Source organism: Bos taurus, chromosome 13, assembly GCF_002263795.3.
Source record: "Bos taurus isolate L1 Dominette 01449 registration number 42190680 breed Hereford chromosome 13, ARS-UCD2.0, whole genome shotgun sequence".
Classification (NCBI taxonomy): Eukaryota; Metazoa; Chordata; class Mammalia; order Artiodactyla; family Bovidae; genus Bos; species Bos taurus.
The window spans coordinates 42,408,757-42,428,515 of record NC_037340.1 but is presented as its reverse complement, the minus strand read 5'-3'; the positions used below and the strand labels follow the sequence as shown (position 1 = coordinate 42,428,515).

Below are 19,759 nucleotides of genomic sequence, written 5' to 3'. Positions count from 1 at the left end.
TTGCCACTCCTCTTGTTGACATGGGGATGACAGTCACTGGCTGAATGGAGAACCCGCCACAGGACATCACCTTCGCCCACCTTCACCTGGAGGCTGGAAAAGTTAAATCCTCCTCCTTACCCCAGGCTTTCTTATAACCGAGAGTGGTCACACACACAGCTTCAGGCCCAAGACAGCTGTGGGCAAATGTCTTCTGGAGGGGCTGTGTCCACCTTTCCCACCTCTTGCCCTGATCTCAGATGTGATGTCTGGAGCTGAAGCAGCCACCTGGGAACCAAGAAGTGGGAAAGACATAGCCCTGACTCCACTGAGTTGCCAAGTCACAACCTCCCACTTGGCTTATATCACATCAGAAAAATAACCCCTATAGTTCAGCTCCCATGACCCTGGTTCTCTGTTATTGTTGCTGCTTCATTTCTAACCTATGGACTCACACAATTCTTCAAACAGGTCTTTTTATTTTGCACACAAATAAGGAAAAGGAGAAAACAAGACATGTAAAGGCAAAAGGTTGGATCCAAATCAGCGTTGCCACTGATTTCTGCGTAAATTTGGAGAAGTTGTTAGACCTGTGAGGACATGAAACTTCTGTTTTTCTCACCTGTCCCTTTTATCTCTGGAGAACGATGGAATTGAACAAAATCCCCAAGACCAAGAATTCAATCACATAATAACGAATGCACCCACATAATGTGCAAAATCGCTGCTATTAATCTTTGCCCCAGTTTCTGACTATGGGCCTAAGATAGCATCACATTCTAGAAGATACTTTTGAGAAACAATGTGACTTGTGACTCACACATAATTGATGAGATGTGGCAGGAGTTACTCCTGAGGCTATATCAGAAGAGTCCACATCAATTAGTTGCTAGTAATTAGAACCTTAGAGCTCCAATTAATATGAGTCTTTTTTTATTGTGGTAAAAATACACAACATAAAATTTACCATCTGGACTATTTTCAAGTGTACAGTTCAGTAGTGCTAAGGGTATTCTCATTGTTGTCAAACAGATCTCTAGAACTACTTAAATTTTTTTTTTTTTTTTTACGATCGAACGTCCTCAGTTCCAAACCTCCCCAGTTGCCTACCTAAGTTCTCTCTCCACTTCATCCTTTATTTGCATTTTCACAGTAATTCCAAGAAGGCAGTGGGGAAGCATCTTCATTTTACAGCTGTGAAAGCAGAGGCAGAGTCAGGTGGCCTCACCCGCACCCCCTGGGCTTCCGGGTCATCTGGTACCCACCTCCACTCGTGCCCAGAGACGGGTTCTCCTGAGTACAAGAAGCAGCCAAGCAACCCTTGCCATGGTTGTGCCTTTGTTTTACTGAAGCATAATTGACATATAACATTATGTCACTTTCAGGTGAGTGGCATATGATCATTTGTATGTATTGTGAAATGATCGCAATAGGTCTAACTGACATACGTCACAGGCATAATTACAATGTTTTTCTTGTGATGAGAACTTTTAAGATCTACCCTCTGAGCAAGTTTCAAATATGCAATGCAGTAGTGTTAACCACGGTCACCATGCTGCACAGCACATCCCATGACATTCATCTTATAACTGGAATTTGTAACTTTTGACCCTCTTCACCCATTTTCTCCACTCCTCCACCACTGCCTGCCTATGAGTTTGGAGTTTGTTCATTTTGGTTTTTCTTTTTTTTTCAGATTCCACATACAAGTGAGATCCTATGGTATTTATCTTTCTCTGTCTTATTTCACTTAGCACAGTGCTCTCAAGTTCCACCCAAGTTGCTGCAAGGGGCAGGATTTCCTTCTTTTTATAGCTAAATAATATTTCATTGTATATATGTGTGCACATATTTATAGCTATATATGTGTCTATAGCTCTGTCTATATCACATCTTCTTTATCCGTCTATCAATTGCTTCCATATCTTGGCTATGGTAGATAATGCTGTAGTGAATACAAGGTGCATATATCTTTTTGAGCCACTGTGTTCATTTTCTTTGGATAAACCCAGAAGTGAAATTGCTGGATTGTATGGTAGTTCTATTTTTATGTTTTTAGGAATCTCCATTCTGTTTTCCATAGCAACTGTACCAATTTACATTTCCACCATCAGTGCACCAGTTCCCTTTTCTTCAACAACTGATTTGTTGTCCTTTTGATAAAAGCCTTTCTGATAGGTGTGAGGTGATGCCTCATCAGTCAGTTCAGTCCTCAGTCACGTCCAACTCTTTGCGACCCCATGGACTGCAGCACGCCAGGCCTGTCTGTCTATCACCAACTCCCAGACCTTACTCAAACTCATGTCCATTGAGTCGGTGATGCCATCCAACCATCTCATCCTCTGTCGTCCCCTTCTTCTCCCACCTTCAAACTTTCCCAGCATCAGGGTCTTCTCAAATGAGTCAGTTCTTCCCATCAGGTGGCCAAAGTATCGGAGTTTCAGCTTCAGCATCAGTTCCTCCAATGAATATTCAGGACTGATATCCTTTAGGATGGACTGGTTGGATCACCTCACAGTCCAAGGGACTCTCAAGAGTCTCCTCCAACACCACAGTTCAAAAGCATGAATTCTTCGGTGCTCAGCTTTCTTTATAGTCCAACTCTCACATCCATACATGACTACTAGAAAAACCATAGCTTTGACTATATGGACCTTTGTTGGCAAAGTAATGTCTCTTCTTTTTAATATGGTGTCTAGGTTGGTCATAGCTTTTCTTCCAAGGAGCAAGTGTCTTTTAATTTCATGGCTGCAGTCACCACCTGCTGTGATTTTGGAGCCCCTAAAAATGAACTCTGCCACTGTTTCCGTTGTTTCCCCATCTATTTGCCGTGAAGCAATGGGACCGGATGACATGATCTTAGTTTTCTGAATGTTGAGCTTTAAGCCAACTTTGTCACTCTCCTCTTTCACTTTCATCAAGAGGCTTTTTAGTTCCTCTTCACTTTCTGCCATAAGATTGATGTCATCTGCATATCCGAGGTTATTGATATTTCTTCTGGAAATCTTGGTTCCAGCTTGTGCTTCATCCAGCCCAGCATTTCTCATGATGTACTCTGCATATAAGTTAAATAAGCAGGGTGGCAATATACAGCCTTGACATACTCCTTTTCCTATTTGGAACCAGTCTGTTGTTCCATGTCTGGTTCTAACTGTTGCTTCCTGACCTGCATACAGATTTCTTAAGAGCCAGGTCAGGTAGTCTGGTATTCCCATCTCTTTTAGAATTTTCCACAGTTTGTTGTATTCCACACAAAGGCTTTTGCATAGTCAATGAAGCAAAGAAGTTTTTCTGGAACTCTCTTGCTTTTTCGATGATCCAGCAGATGTTGGCAATTTGATCTCTGGTTCCTCTGCCTTTTCTAAATCCAGCTTGAACATCTGGAAGGTAATAGTTCACATACTCTTGAAGCCTGGCTTGGAGAATTTTGAGCATTACTTTATTAGCATGTGAGATGAGTACAGTTGTGCGGTAGTTTGAGCCTTCTTTGGGATTGGAATGAAAACCGACCTTTTCCAGTCCTATGGCCACTGCTGAGTTTTCCAAATTCGCTGGCATATTGAGTGCAGCACTTTCACAGCATCATCTTTTAGGATTTGATATAGCTCAACTGGAATTCCACCATCTCCACTAGCTTTGTTCATAGTAATGCTTCTTGAGGCCCACTTGACTTTGCATTCCAGGATGTCTGGCTCTAGGTAAGTGATCACACCATTGTGATGATCTGGGTCTTGAAGATCTTCTTTGTATAGTTCTTCTGTGTATTCTTGCCACTTCTTCTTAATATCTTCCGCTTCTCTAAGGTCCATACCATTTCTGTCCTTTATTTAGCCCATCTTTGCATGACATGTTCCCTTGGTATCTCAAATTTTCTTGAAGAGATGTCTAGTCTTTCCCATTCTATTGTTTTCCTCTATTTCTTTGCACTGATCACTAAGGAAGGCTTTCTTATCTCTCCTTGCTGTTCTCTGGAACTCTACATTCAAATGGGTATATCCTCCCTTTTTTCCTTTGCTTTTCACTTCTCTTCTTTTCACAGCTATTTGTAAGCCCTCTTTAGACAGACGTATTGGTTTTTCGCATTTCTGTTTCTTGGTGATGGTCTTGATCACCGCCTCCTGTACAATGTCATGAACCTCCATCTATAGTTCTTCAGGCACTCTGTCTGTCAGATCTAATCCCTTGAATCTATTTGTCACTTCCACTGTATAATCATAAGGGATTTGATTTAGGTCATAACTGAATCGTCTAGTGGTTTCCCCAACTTTCATCAATTTAAGTCTGAATTTGGCAATAAGGAATTCATGATCTGAGCCACAGTCAGCTCCCAGTCTTGTTTTTGCTGACTGTATAGAGCTTCTCCATCTTTGGCTGCAAAGAATATAATCAATCTGACTTCAGTATTGACCATCTGGTGATGTTCATGTGTAGAGTCTTCTCTTGTGTTGTTGGAAGAGGGTGTTTCCCATGACCAGTGCATTCTCTTGGTAAAACTCTATTAGCTTTTGCATTTCTCTGATGACTGGTGAGTAGAGCACCTTTTCAGGTACTTGCTGGCCATTTGCAGGTCTTCTCTGGAAAAATCTTTACTCAGATGCTCTGCCCATTTTTAATAAGGTCATTAGTATTATTATTTGCTATTGAATTGTAGAGTATTTATCCATTTTGGATATGGACCAATTATCGATATATAATTTGCAAATATTTTTCCCAATCAGTAGGTCAGTTGTCAATGAATGGTCTGCCTTGCTGTGCGGAGGTTTTTAACTTTGGTGGAGTTCTACTTGCTTATTTTTGCTTTTGTTGCCTTTGCTCTTGGTGTCAAATCCAAAAAACCATCACTAAGAGTGATGTCATGGAGCTTAGCACCTACATTTTCTTCTAGGAGTTTTATGGTTTCAGGTCTTACATTCAAATCTTCAACCCATACTGAGTTACTTTTTGTGTGTGGTGTAAAATAGTGGTCCAGTTTCATTTTTTGCATGTGACTATTTAGTTTTCCCAACACCATTCATTGAAAAGACTGTCTTTTCCCCATTGCATTTTCTTGTCTCCTCTGTCATACACTGATTAACCATATACACATGTATTTATTTCTGGGCTCTCTCTTCTGTCCCATCAATCTATATGTCTGTTTTTATGTCAATAAATACTGTTTTGATTACTATGGCTTTGTAGTATAGTTTGAAATTAAGATGTGTGATGTTTCCAGGACAGTTCTGCTGCTCAAAGTATGAGGAGGGTACAAACAGTGGGCTCCTGCCAGTCTCACCTGTCCTGGCCCAGAGGACCTGGTCAGGGAATCTAAGGAGGTCAAGGTGGGGAAGGAGGATTCAGAGGAAAGAGAGGTGTAGATCAGGACTGTGCTCCCAAGATGTCCTCTAAGGCTGAGCTGAACTCCAGCAGAGTCGATGGCCCTCTGATCTGTGCCCCTGAGAAACAACTAAGCTCAGCTTGGTTTTATTCTCCAAGAAAAGGACAATTGGTCTTAAGGCGAAAGGGAAGCAACAAGCAGAGTCCCATCTCACTGAAATGCATTGTTTAAACATCTGAAGCTCTGAATACAAATTCTAGGAAGACCAGCCTTTTTGGGCAGCATCTAAGGACATTTCTAACTTCTGGGAAAAGCCTTGTGCCAGAGCAGAAAGCAGGTCTTGCCGGGTCACCTCCCACACTGTTTTATGTCTCCAGACATTCTCTGTGTCATCTGGAGCCTGCAGCAATAGAGGAAGCAGCTTCCCCTCTGACTGTCGTGTGTTGTACAGGACACACCTGTTCTCTGGGACGTCTGTGGGCACGCACCCCTTGGACGGTCCACAGCTGGCCTTCCCCTCACCCCTGGTCACTATCTGCTCACCTGCATGGACACTCTTCTCCCAGGAAACCACCACCCAGCACAGAGGGACAGACGACCCAGTGATGTTTGCCCCACTTGGCTTTTATCACAAAATGGAATTGTCTGTGTCTGTCAGTCCAAGATGACACAGGACAGGCAACTGTCCTGAGCTTTACACTAAGCGCAGCACCAAGAAACCTGAGTGTGGGGGTGGGCAAACGTGACCTTGAGACAAACAGCAAAGGAACAGATCCCTGAAGGGTCCACGCACTGGGCCCATCCTCTGGCAACTGGAGGGCCAGAGAGCCAGCGGGGAACCCCCTGGGGTTCACCCCACCAAGTGTGAGAATGGGGATCTGTATAAATCCGTGTGATACACACACTTTCCATGGTCACCCTCTCTTCCTGGCCTGGGAGGGAGATGCAACACGGGGCAAACAGGAGAAGCTTCTGTGGGTTTCCCTGAAGAAGCCCCGAAGAAGCTGCTGTGCTGTGAAAGCTTCCGTCTGACCCTTCAGATGTGTGCTGATGCTTCTTCTCCAAGTGCGTGAACTCAATTTACTTCCCTAGGAAACTGGGCCATGGGGCCCCCTTAGTGCAACCAGTCCACCATAGCTCAGGTGGGCACAGCAGCTCCACCAGAGAAAAGACAGAGAGAAGGGCTGCCAACTGGGGAGCGGAAGCCAAGGGCTGAGTTCCTGCGGTGGTTCCAGACCCCGCCCCCAGGGAGCCTCTGTCAGGGGAAGTGGAGGAGGGGCCCTTCCAGGGGCTCTTGGCCTCCTTGGGCCCCGCCTCCCTCCTCTCTCCACCCCCACCCCCAGCCCTCATTTCCACTGAAGGGCTGCCAGTTCCCCTGCGTCTTGAATCCACTGCAGCCAGGAGGGCAGGGCTGTGGGACTCACTGTCCTGGCCTGTGGGTGGATCAGGGTTCACAGTCCAGAAGGCCCCGGGCACCTTGATCACTGCTCTCCTCTCAAGCTCAGCCCCACCTGGAGTAGCCTTATGTCAGGCCCACACTGCCCTCAGCCCCCACACGTGTCCACAGGCTCCCGGGCCCTCAGCCTGAAGATGGAGAGACATCCACAGGTCTGGCTGGGTTCATGTTCCCTAGAGGTCACACACTTTCTCCCAGGGACCAGCTGGACAAGCCAGGAGCATGGATTCTGAGGCGGGGTGGCTGTAAGAGCGGAGATCATTCTACAGCTGGTGCTCCCATTCTACAGATGGAGCAGGGACCCTTGATCCTGGGGGAGGGAGATGTGTCCTGGGAAGGTCCTGGGGACAGATCAGTGGTGCCTCCCCAACAGCAGAGAGGGGATGACCACAGCTCCAGTGAAGGGACAGCTGTTTGCCCCCTTCCCTTCCTCCCCCAGCCACCGCCTGCCAACGGTGTTCCAATGCCCGAGTAGAACAGAAGAGCTGACGGCAGAAGGAACAGGTGCACTCCCAGTGGGCAACATTCTCCAGTCCACAGTGTGATGGGGCTGCACCTCTAGAGTGGACTAGGTGATGACTATCTGAAAGTGACTGGACATCCGGGCAGGACCCCAGGAACCTGGGGCAGCTGCAGCATTGTGTGGGCAGGTCTAGACGGGCCATAGCTCCGGAGCCCACCCTCACCGAGGTCATTGGGAAGCCCTTTGCTCACACATCTGGGAGGTTGGCTGCCACTGTCTTGCTGTCTGTCCACAGAGCAGCTGGTGGAGGCACAGCAGCTCCAGGCGGGATGAGTTCAGAGCCCCCCGAGCTGCACCCACCAAGGAGCTTCTAAGTCAAGGGCAAAAGAAGGGAATAGGAAGAGGGGACAGTGGTGTGTCCAAAGTGTCCACTCTCCTGGTGGATGGAGCGTGGGGGCTGGGGACTTGAACATATGAAAACCTCTCTACTTTGGACCAGGATCAAGTACCTGTGGGCAGTGGGCACAGCCAAGTGGTCACAGCTGCACTGGAGCCACTCACCTTGGTGGGGGGGGGTTGTCCTACACACAAGCAAAGACAATAAGAATCTGGGCAGGAACTCATGTCTACCACCCAAGAACCTGAAGTACGTGTTCTTCCCAGAAAGGGACTTGGAAAGTCACTGCTGGAGTCCAGCAATGGAGAAGGAAAGTGCATTATTCGGCCACAGCCCATTTTCATTCGTGGCTTCAGAACAGACTGTGATGGCCAAATAAACTCAGTGGTCCTGTTCACAGCTAAGGACCCTGCAACCCAAACACTCAGATCAACAATCCTGCCAAGAACACTGTGGTTAAAGGGGGATGACAGGGTCTGGGACATGGTCACATTGGTGGTCCTTGTGTTCTGAGCCGCTGGGCAGGTGTGTTGTGCTGAGTGCAGGGGATGTTAGGGCTGATGCCAGCAAGAGCCCTGAGATCTCATTCTGGGCAAAGGGGGCAAGGAAGAGGGTCCCCACATGTCAGGTGGGACCTTCTATTCACAGCCAACAGAATATCAAGGATGAAAGGCAGAGAATGGACTTAGAACAAAAGAGATGACTTTCCTTTAGTTAAATGTTTAACAGGAATCCCTCTTAGTGATGGCATTGGGGGTATGGCCCTGCACTGAGACCTGAGCTGGGCATGCTATGTCTCTGGGTTCAGTGTAGAAAAGAAAAGCTGTGGGCAGTGAGCATGCTAATTCATCCGCTTGGAGCCTGCGTTTTGCAGCTGCTTGCAGGGAGGACATGAGTGGAGAGAAGAGAGTGGGAGAGAGAAGACAGGACGGGATTGTTTGCAGGCCAGGGGTCTTGGAAGGCCTTTCCAGGCTGGGCTAGGAGGGGTGGGCTTGCCCAGTGCGGGGTCCTCTCCACTCTCTGTGCGCACACTGGGCACAGTCTGGAGCAGACGCCTGAGCCGTGGGCATGGGCCAGCCCCTGTGCTCAGATGGTGTCTCAGACCCAAAGCACACTGTTGACCCACCTCAGCTCACCTTTGCTGCTGACCTGCAGGACACAGCAGCCTTACCCGAACTGACACGGAAATGTTCCCTCTAAAGGAAACCCGAGGGAAAGAGCCAGGGCCGAAATTTCAGATACTAAAACTGGCTACAGAAATGCAAAGACTTTACCTTTACCATTACATCTTTAAAAAATTTCTGCCCCACTCTTTTTGGGGAACATTTATTTTGGCCACATCACTTGCCATGTGGGATGTTAGTTTCCTAACGAGGGATTGAACCCGTGCCCCTGGCACTGGGAGCACAGAATCTTAACTGCTGGAGCACTAGGCAAATCCCTGTGAATATTTTATTTAAAGGTAACCTGAGACATTGCCAACAAGAGAAGAACAGGTAGCAATCTTTGGTGGCATGACTTGGACATCTGTGGGGCCCTTCTGATGCTAAAGGGAGCTTAAGCCCAGCCCTTAGTGCTGGGTTTCCCAGCCCTGCATGTGTGTATGCTGTCACTTCAGTCATGTCTGACTCTGAGACCCTGGACTGTAGCCCTCCAGGTTCCTCTGTCCAAGGGATTCTCCAGGCAAGAACGCTGGAGTGGGTTGCCATGCCTCTTCCAGGGGATCTTCCCAACCCAGGGATCAAACCCGTATCTCTTACATCTTTTGCTTTAGCAGGTGGGGTCTTTAACACTAGCATCACCTGGGAAGCCCTTCCCAGGCCCGACCTAGGACTTAATCACACTGGAATCCTCAAAAGCAAACCCTTTTATTTCAAACACTACAGAGTTGAGAGCCCATGACACCAAGGTGAGAAGGCCAGAATCATGAGGGTCACATAAAAACCGCATGTTGTACCAGGGCAGAAAGGTTAAGTTTATGTCATATGTTTGTTTCTCTGCTTTCCTGAGCAGGGCTAAAGCCTCAACGTATTTGAGGTAAGGTATTTTTCTTTCAGGAGTATCTTTGATTTAAAACTGAGGCAATGGAATAAAACCTTTGTGGCTCTAATTGTCTGAAACGTTTGTTTGCTTTTTGCTTTTGTTTTGGGCACTGATGTCTCCCAACAAAAAAAATCAAGGAAGGAATGGAAGGCAGGTTTGAAAAGTGATTACTCAATCAGGTCAAACGTTTGAGAAGTAATATGTTTTAAAAATGTGACTTGAAGCTAAGCAGGCCCTTGATGAAAGACTCCAATTGCAATCAGTTAACACCCACGTTCTCTCCCTCAGAGTCTCGGCCCCAGAATGTCACTGTAGCATTGTTAGGACCAATGTTTAAAAATGACTGTGATGAACACAAGATACGGCTGGGAGCTAAAAACTCAAAATGTTTTACATTGAACGCTGACTTGACCCCCAAGAGCAAAACTCCCACCTCTCTGGGATAATGTAAATTGAACTCGGTGGTATGTTCTTTTTAAGCAAGCCAAAGTGCAGAGTTGTCCCCTGGGCTGGTCTCTCAGAAGCACCTTTTTGTTTATTATTTTCTGTGCACACATATTGTTTCCTGGTTTTAGTTCTAATGGTTTTCTTGGGTCCCAAGGCTTATTTGTTTTTCTTTTCCTTTAGTATTTGATTTTATTCATTTCATGCAATTTAACAGGTTATCTGTCATACCACGGTTGAAGATGACTTGGACTTTTGATCGAAACATTTGTAATTAAATCATGGAGTATGATAAGCAATGTTTGTGGTTGGTTGATGATCTGCTTTAAAATGTTTCATCCTAGAGAACAAACTTCACTTTTCTAAGGTAACTTTTCTAAGTTGATGTGAGTCTAAACACAGTTGTGTTAGAGGCATCTTTCATGAGCCTTTCCCACGTGCGTCCTCTGAACCCACACAGCAGCAATGTTGACAGTGCTCAGGAGGTTCCTACTTGAGGACATGTCCCTGTGGATCGGTGGCCCCCTCCCAAACCTTATCCTGACTCCTGCCAACAAGAATTTGGAGGGCGCGGGAGCATGGACAGGCTGGGGCTCACACTATGTCCTGAGAACCACAGGGATGAGAACTTCACCCAGAGAGACACCCTAACACTCTAAGTGAAGTGCTCCTAAACCAGAGTCGTTCCCATTTAAAAAATGGTAGCAGCCTTTAAAATTTTGTTCTCAAAACCCTGGGAAGAACACGGAGGGAGAGAAACAGAATCTCAGGAAAGTTAAGTGAGCTCAGCTTAGTCAACGGGCAAACAGCAGAGGCTGTCTGGGCACAGAAATTCCAGAAGGTGTCCTGGGGCAGACCAAGCTTTCTCCCCCTCCTCCTTCCCCTTCCTCCTCCTCCCTCCTTCCCCTTTCTCCTCCTCCCTCCTTTCTCCTCCCTCCCAGACCAAGTCCTCAGGCTGTCTGACCTGAACTAAGCCAGGCTGAGGGCACTGAACTACAGTCCAGCCTGAAAGAGTTACAGCTGTTCCTGTTTAAAACATAAGCTCTCTGAAAAAAATGTGAAATGTCCTAATATCTTGCACAGAGAATGTAGAAAAATCACATTTGTTTAAACCACTGGGAACTACCTGTGTTATTCCAGTTCTGGTGACATGAGCAGGAACTGGGTCAATGTTTGGAATATTTAATATTTGAATACCTTTCATGTTTTATTTTTATTTTTGACGTGTTGGCACGAGGCCTCCAGCTCTGCGATGCTGGGTCAAAGCTGTGGCCCCAATGTCACCCCTGATCAGCCTTTTCCCTCCAAACAGCCTCATGTGACTTCCCACCGAAAGACCAGGCATTTCTGCTTCTCATTAGCCCGAGACTGTGTTGATGTTGACAAACCAACACACCATCCTTCAATCTTCTCACCTTTGCCTGCCCAGTCCGAGGATGTTGCTGTGACTACAGGTCACAGCGTTTCAACCAGCCCCTTTGGCTGTGAGGATCCCCATTGTGCGTGGGTCCCGAAAAGGCCAATGCAAGGCGCTGGGGGCAGAGGTTTTGTCTGCTGGGGGCAGAGGAATAAAGGGCTGGCCTAGGCTGTATTCACATCAGAGCAGGTTGGCTGAGGATCTGGTTCAAGAGCGCACCTTATCAAGGTGTCGGAAAGCCCGCCCAGTCCTCCAAGCGCATTATTGGCAATTTTTAGGGGCAGCTTTTCTATAAAGCCAGGTGCAGAGGCATGGGGACTGGGAAGGGTGTGCAGGTGTGGGGGCTCTCTCCCACGGTCTCTGGAGGCTGGCCCCAGGAGACCCTCTCCAGCCCACAGACCCCACACTCGGAACCCATCAGAGCAAGTAGTTTCCAGATGTGGCCAGGTGACAAGCACATGCTTTCTAATTGAGAGATGAAATGTCAGCACTCTCACGAACCTCAGAATAGCACCGACTAGTGTCTCTCATAGAAAACTTACATAAGAAAATAGCTTTTTATTCTATTACAATGGTAATCACTCCTGAGAAAATATGCATTAGAGCTAATGAGGAGCTGAGGCCAAGTCAGTGCAGCACTTTTAATGTGGGAGAAATTGCTTAATGATTCAAGTTTTTTTTTTTTTTTACCAAAACGTATTCTTTTGCTTATCCTGGTTTAACTGGGATCTGTTTACCCCTTGCACGGCCACTGGCACGAGCCAAATGCAATTGTTCCACATATCTCTTTTTTCGGCATCTGAATTTTTCTCTCTCCTCCTTCAATTCCCCTCTTTGGGCCTCCAGGAGGTTAGCAGGTTTCTTTTCTACCCCAAAATGGACATGGGGGCATCTTTGTTTCTATTTTAACATCACCTATTTCTCATAGAATCATTCGAAGAAGTTGTTTCTGCCCCAGTTAAGTGAAAATGAAATGAAACGTCATCGGCTGGAGATTCATGGGGCCGTGTTTTGCGGTGAAGGGAGCTGCGAATGGATTTCCAAACCCTTCCTCAGACATGGCCTCCAACTCGCAGGAGAGTGGTAAACAGGAGGGAAGGCAACAGGGTTGGAGGAGGGGCACTGACATTCTCCATCGTAAGAAACTTCAGACAGAGATTTCCCCAGTTTTTTCTGTATTTGATAAGGCCTTCTTGATGACCGGGATTCCATTTCCATGCAGTAGGTGGGGGCAGGGTGGGAGAGGGCAGCAGATGAGTGATAAACTAACCTCTGCTGGGAGCAGAGGGACCCCGGGGTGTTGCAGAAAGAGAGGGAGGGAGAGAGGTGAGGACTCGTCCTCAAACGGCTCACAGGCCAGCACCTGTGGTCTGATCTCCAGAAAGACATTCCACACCACCACCAGGCACAGAGCATGCAATAATTCATCCCAAACCTGCTCCAGCCACTTCCTGTCCTAGCCAGAATGGACATCAGACCACCGCCCGGCTGGCTTTGCAGTCTGGTTGCCCGGAGCATTTAGCGAGTCAAAGCCCCTCAAAAGACCACATCCCAGCACCAAGTCTGACTGCCCGGCGATCTCTCCTCAGCAAGGAAAAGTTGGCCGGCTCCCGGTTTTGTTACCGGAGGCTCACCCCACGGGCTGCAGGTCTTTGCAGCGCAGCAGCCGCTCCCTTTGGGCTCTGACCAAATACACTGGCCAGCAGGAGAGGGGTCAACAAGATCCACAGACCCGGGGGCTCACCCCACTGCCTGAGCCTGATTCTAACTAAAGCACGGAGCCACCTACTCCCGGCCCCTAAATCGGCCAAACCCTCGGCCAGTGTCTGCCGCACCGAACCTGAACCCAGGACGCGGCCGAGAAGGCGCAGACAGGAGTCCGGCCAGGAGCCTGGCGGGCGCCAGAGCATCTGACGCCGCAGAAGGGTTGTGCGCACCTGGAGTCTGGGTGACAGGCGCCTAAGGCTCTGCGTGCACGGGGACCACCCCAGGAAAGGAAGGCAACCAGAGGACCCCTTCCTCTAGTCCTTCAGAAAAGCCGAGCGACCCCACTGGCAGCCTTCCCAAAGCAGGACTCGAAGCGCCCACTCCACTGGAACCGCCGCAAACGCATTGCCATCAAAGCCCCTTCCCTAGGAAAAGTGCCCAGTTTTCCCTGTAACCCAAATCCCTCGCTCCTTACCTCCGAGAGCGCGCACGAAGAGACAGAAATCGCACCAAGGAAAATTGTGACCACAACTTGAACCCCCAAACGCATCCACTCTCTGCCCTCTCCGCGCGGTTGCTGGCAGCTCCCGGGGCTGCGGGCGGTAGCGGCCGCGAGGGGCTCCCGGGTCCCGGGCCCCAGGGCGCTCTCACCCTTGCCTTCCCTTTTCCCTCCGCTTGGTGAAGCGAAGCCCGCTTCCCTTCCCGGTCCCATATGAACCTCGGTCCGCACCTCCGCCGCGGCCCCGCTCACCAGCCCCCGACTGTCTCCTGTGAGTCACTCGAAGGGGTCTCCGGACCCGCAGAACCAATGCCTGCCGCGCGCCTCCACCGCCCGGGCAGCCCTGCTCCACCGCGCTCCCGGGTCTCGATCTCAGCAGCTCCCTCCGACTTCTCACAGCGGCCCCTCGGCGCCGCCCGGGTGCCTAGGGTGGCGAGGCGCCAGGCTGCAGCCCGGGCTGCCGGCGCCCAGCCCCTTCTTTCTCATCTTCTTCGCTTGCTCCGATTCTCCCAGGCGCCTGGCGACCCCGCGCCTCCCCGGTCCCGCCGCCCGGACCGCCCGGACTCACCCCGGCGCCACGCCGCCGCCGGTCTGCGCTCTCCGAGGCGGAGCCAGGACTCCCTCCCGCGCGGGGGCCGCCTCCCCGCCTCCCGCCCGCGGCCCCTGCCCCACTGCCGCGGACCCCTCCTCTGCCCGCGCGGCCGGGGCGGTCGGGACTTACCTCCTGGACAAGGTGACCCGCTAGTGCGCTCGGCGGCGGCCCGCGCGTCTCCGGAGACAGCGAGCGAGCGCGCGGGGCGCCGGGGATCCTGCGCCCGCCTCTGCTTCCCGCTCCCTCCCCCGCCGCCCGGCCCTTCCCTCCGTCCCCTCCGTGCAGCTCGGCTCTGCGCTCGCCGCCCGCGCCCCCGGCTGCTCCGCGCGTCCTGGAGCTCCGGGACGCGGGGCAGCGGCGGCGGCCCGGGCGGCTTGAGCTAGCGAGCGGCGGCGGCGGGGCGGAGCCCGGCCCTCAGTCCCCGGGAGAAGAGGGTGCGGGGAGACTCCCGCGGCGCGCGCCCGGCGGGCGGGTGGGCGAGGGGCACCCGGGGCGCGCCGCTTGGTTCGGCTGCAGAGCCTAGAGACACGCGTGCCTGAGGCGGCGGCCACGGGCGCGGGGGGCGGCAGGGAGGAGGAGGAGCAAGGAGGGAACGGCTCCGCGTGAAGGCTCCGCCAACTTTGCCCCGGGCGGCCGGGCCCCGCGGGGGATCGCGTCTGGCAGGTGGCCCGGGCCGGTGTCTGGGAATGAGGGTGACGGAGGCTGGGGGGGAAGGGGGAGGCCCCTGGAAACTAGTGGGGCGGATTTGCCTCCTGGCTGGGAGGAGAGATGGCTCCCCTCGGTCCTAAAGGCCTCCCCAGGCTCTGGTTCGTTCTTTTTGAGGTCTCTAAGGACCCCCTTTACAGGCCTGATCTGCTCGAGTCTTGCCCAGCCAGCCATCCTCGCGAAACCCGGCATGGGGCTCAGACTCGGGTCCCGGGCACAGCGTCTGCCTGGGCCTTGGAGATTGAGAGGAAACTAGGGCGGGTGAAGAAGGAGATGGGGGTGGGTGGGCATAATCCTGATGAAGAGAGTGGGTAGTGGGGAGGGCACCTCCCAAGATAGTCTGCATTTCCAAGGTTGAAGAAGGCGGGGGAAGTGGTGTTTTCAGCTGGGATTTCACAGAGAAAGAAGACGAAAGAAATAACCAGAAAGAGTGATTTAGGGAAAGAATCTGTGAGCCCACTTCTGTCCCAGGCACAGAGGTGCCAGGCGGGCAGGCACTGGCCACGCGCTGGCGGTCATGGTCTGTTTCGTCCAGGAGACCTGCCACGGTGCACTGTCTGTTCCTGCCTGGTCACCCCAACCCTTTGCCCCCAAGAAGGCATCTCTTCCTCTGCCAGGAGCCTAGGGTGGAGTTTCTGGATGGCTGGGATGGGAGGTGGGGCCAGAACATAGGTCTCTCCCTGAGTTCCCTTTGAGGGACTGGCTCCTGTTGGGTGCCTGGCAGCCCAGAGAGAAGGCTCAAAGTGGGCACGGGGGTGGGGGCATGGGTCAGCAGACCCGGCTCCATTTGTGCTCTGTCTTAATCCACCCGAAAGCCACCCCTCTCTATCTTTGCAAGGTGGCAAAGTGCAGCCAGGTTTCTTCCTCCAGGTCCCTGAAAGGGGTGTGGTCTGGAACTTTCTGGAAAGGGCACTAGAGGAACTGCTCGGATGGGAGGAAGATGCCATCTTACCCTAGTGAACTTGCCACTGACCCTGGATCCTTTCCTGACTAGAACGTTCTGTCATCTGAACCACTGGGCTGAGCAGATACTGTTAGACTCATTGGAGGTGGACAGGCATGACTCCTGTTTATCACCTGGGGGTTTTGCAGCCACCAAAATACAGCTGACCTGGGTTCTCACCTCTCATTGCACTTGTACTTGTCCAGGCTTTGCCTTGGCTTCGGGGGCCTGTTTTGTTTTCTGCTCCAGAGAACACCAGCATGGGGGGCGCAGCTGCACCTGCCCGTGTCTCCAGAGCACGACATACCTTTTCCACTGGACTTTTCTGGATAGAGCAGGCAGGTACCTCGTGAGTGTGGTGTAACATGTGACCCCAGGCTGTGCTGACTGCCTGCGTGGTGCTCCCTCCAGAAGTGAGGGGTGCAGAGAGCAAGGAAGGGAGCCTCTTCTCAGTGGCCTTCTGTGTGGAGTTCTGTGGTTCGCCTCTGTGTCGTGTCCTTGGTACTTTGGAACATTCCATGCCGGTGCTTTGGAACTCAGTCCCCAAGCTCTTCCAGGTAACGTGTGGAGAGTGGGTATGTGGGGTCAGTGTGGTGCATTTCTGAACGTTTTCTAAGGCTTCGTTTTCATAACACACTTCACCCAGTTTAGCATTTAAACAGTCTGATGGTCTTCTATTGTGGAATGAATATGGTGGGCCCCTTAGGTCACTATGTTTTATTCTCATACGGCTCTTGGTCCCAGAGCATCCCAGATCCTGAACAAATAGTGATTGACTGCACTAGATGGGGGTGGCATAAGTAAAATTAGATGTCTCTGAGGAAAGACGGTAATTTGAAGGAAAAGGGGAAAGTTCACGATGTGGTGAGTTATTATTATTGTTCATTTCTCCCAGGCCACTCACATAGCTTCAAGGATTCTAGAAGTATATTCTTTTCTAGATCCCACCCCTACACGTGCACAGACATCTTTTACTGTCTGCATTTCCATTGGGTGTCAGCATTCACTGCATGAACAACCTGCCAGGGCCAGGAATCTCAGATGACCAGAGGGGTGTCTCCTGCTCCGGGCAGATGTGGCCACTCGGGGAAGGCACCAAGGGCCAGGTGGGCACCTGGCTGGTCTGGAATGGTAGGCAGCCACACCTACAGGGTAGTTTCTCTTGAGCCTGGATCCCGAGGTGTTGCTCAGAATGTCGTCATCTCTGTTAACGCTGTGATGAGTGTTGAGATAGGAAGACACAAGAGGGACTGTCATATACCAAGCAGCGGGACACAGCAGAAGTCACCGGATCTCCTGGGTGTCAAGTAACCTTCTTGACAAGGCTTATCTCTTAGGAGCGATTACAGAACTTTCGGAGCTAAGAGAGGTCGGGGGCCAGTTCCTGTGCTGTGAACTGTTGCTCAGGCGCCAGCCACTGTCAGGCTCTGCATGACTTTCAGGAGAAGCTGTTAGTGCCCAGAGGCAGGCGGGAGGATGAAAGGACGCACGGACTGGAGATCTTCGGTAGGAGATATTCCTCAGCACATCTTGAGCTGAAAGCATCCAGACCCCAGGCAGAGCTTCCAAAGTGCCCTGCATGGTGCCTGCAGCTCAGCAGGCCCCTTTTAAACCACCTTTAGATCAAACGTGTGAAGTGCTCAGCCTTGTTATGTGCTGATTGTAATACTAAGGATAGAGCAATAGAGCAGGTATATCCAATTTTAAGGCAGTGTCATTCATCTTGTTCCAGCCCTCCAATCTGTTATTACATAAATTGTCTTGATAGATGACATCCAGGAATTGAAAATGTCTTGTCCCAGGAGAATCTTGTGGACTCAGAAGGACAGAAAGATGACCAGTCAGGTGTTCAGCTGCTAAGTCATGTCTGATTCTTTGCGACTCCCTGGATTGCAGCACACTAGGCTCCCCTGTTCTCCACTAACTCCCAGAGTTTGCTCAAATTCATGTCCATTGAGTCAGTGCTGCTATCTAACCATCTCATCCTCTACTGCCCTCTTCTCCTTTTGCCTTCAATCTTTTCCTAGTATCAGCGTGTTTTCCAATGGGTTGGCTTTTCACATCAGGTGGCCAAAGTATTGTAGGATTGATGGGCAAGGCTCTAAGAAAAAATGATTTTGGTATCAGAAATAAAGGGAGAGAGATTCTGAACCTAGAAAAAATTATGAGGCAACGTCGAAGTGGGCATTTAAAACGGGAAGAGATGCACCAGAACTCCAGAACATGGAAGTCAGTGGAGTTCCTGGCACTCACCTGGTATGGCCCTCTGGTCCTCAGGCGGCCTGAGTGGGGTGTGAAACCCAGGTCTAACTTTCAGATCTGTGGTCTGGCCTCTGGATCCCTCACATCACTTTTAAAAATTGGGCTTAGCTTTATTGTGCTTCACAGATTTTTTTTATTATTACAAACTGCAGCTTCGAGGAAGCTCTGCATTGAGCAAGTCTATCTGTGCCATTTCCTTGCATCACTTGGAAATGAATCAAGGAGGGCAGGAAGCTAACACATTGTGAGCCACCTCTGTGATCCAGTGGATCAGTTACCCACTGCTGCAAACAAACCAGCCCAAACATTGTGGTTGAAAATGGCAACCCTTCGTTTGCTCACATCTCTGAGGGTGGTGGTTCTGGTTGAACTGCTGGGCACCTCTGACTCCCATGGTGTCACCTGGGCTCCCGCGGACATCCATGGTCTGCTGCCCGCCAGGCTTTCCTCACCTGTCTGGGGGTGGTGACTGCAGACTGGGGTGATAGGCCCAGGCTGGTGGCGCCCAGCACCTCGGGCCCAGTGCACACGGCCTTCCAAGCTCACGTTGTATATAGTGAGGTCTCCCTGACCAAAGTCATCACATGGCCCAAGGTCGAGAGGTGGGAGATAGCCTCAAGCCTTTGATGGTGGGGCCTTGAGCTCCCACTGGAGATCGGATGCATGAGAATGGGAGGCATCTGGGCTATTTTTGCAATCAGCTGCTGTTGTATCCTGATCAGAGCATGGTGGGATGGCAGGACTGACCCCAGGAGAGGAAGAGGCTGAGTGCTGGGCACGGTGGTCTCACGGCTAGGGAGTGAAGAGGGAGCTCAGGTCAGGTCTGTTTCTGGCTCTGTGAACAGCCAACCTTCACATAGGGTGTGCCTCAGAGTGGGCTGATGGCGTACCACGGTGAGGGGCTCAGCGAGCCTGGGAGTAAGTGTCTGCCACTGCTGTTGCCTGTCCTCAGGCAGGGAGCCTGAGGTTTCCTCTCATTTAATGATTGTGGTTGTTGTATCTGCTGCCCGGCCATGTACAGATGGGTGTGTGCTCTGTGCACCGGCTGTTCCCTGGGCAGGGATGGTGGATTATTGTTCGCAAAGGCAGTTGGCAAGACTGCCAGGGCTGCTGGGGACTTTTCTCAAGGAAATCGAGGGGAATGGCAAAATCTAGATTCTCGGCACAAAGCGTGCTGCTGCTAGAAGGCCTTCAGATGCCACACGAAAGGGCGATTGATGTTTTCTTTCATCCAAGTGCCTCTTTGTTTCAAGGGACAGAGGCTGAGCGAAGCCGACACCTATCAGATCCCCCGGGTCCCTCTGCCAGCCCGCAGCTCTGTGGGCCTTGCTGCTCAGGACTCACACCAGCATATGTCTCAGTCTCTTTTCCTGGGACAGCCTTCATTTCTCCTATCAGAATGTGAGCCTGTGGGCTTCTGCTCCACTCAGCTCCAGACTTTAAAGCCAGAGCCTGGAGAGATGACCCAGTGGGTCTAGGACCACCGGACACACACGGCACTCATGGGAGGACATGAAGAGGCAGGCCTGGTGACACTG

The 19,759-nt window shown here is 50.8% G+C and overlaps 1 protein-coding gene across 3 annotated transcripts in view; it reads right to left on the bottom strand.

Moving 5' to 3' along the window:
* Nucleotides 1–14,712, bottom strand: part of SYNDIG1 (synapse differentiation inducing 1) — a 104,162-nt gene extending 89,450 nt beyond the window's left edge. For 2 of the 3 annotated variants that reach the window (XR_009496793.1, XM_010811288.3), the window contains exon 1: nt 14,441–14,712. The gene's annotated coding sequence lies outside the window, so the exon portion shown is untranslated. 3 annotated transcript variants of the gene reach the window in all.
* Between the last annotated feature and the right edge of the window lie 5,047 nt (nt 14,713–19,759).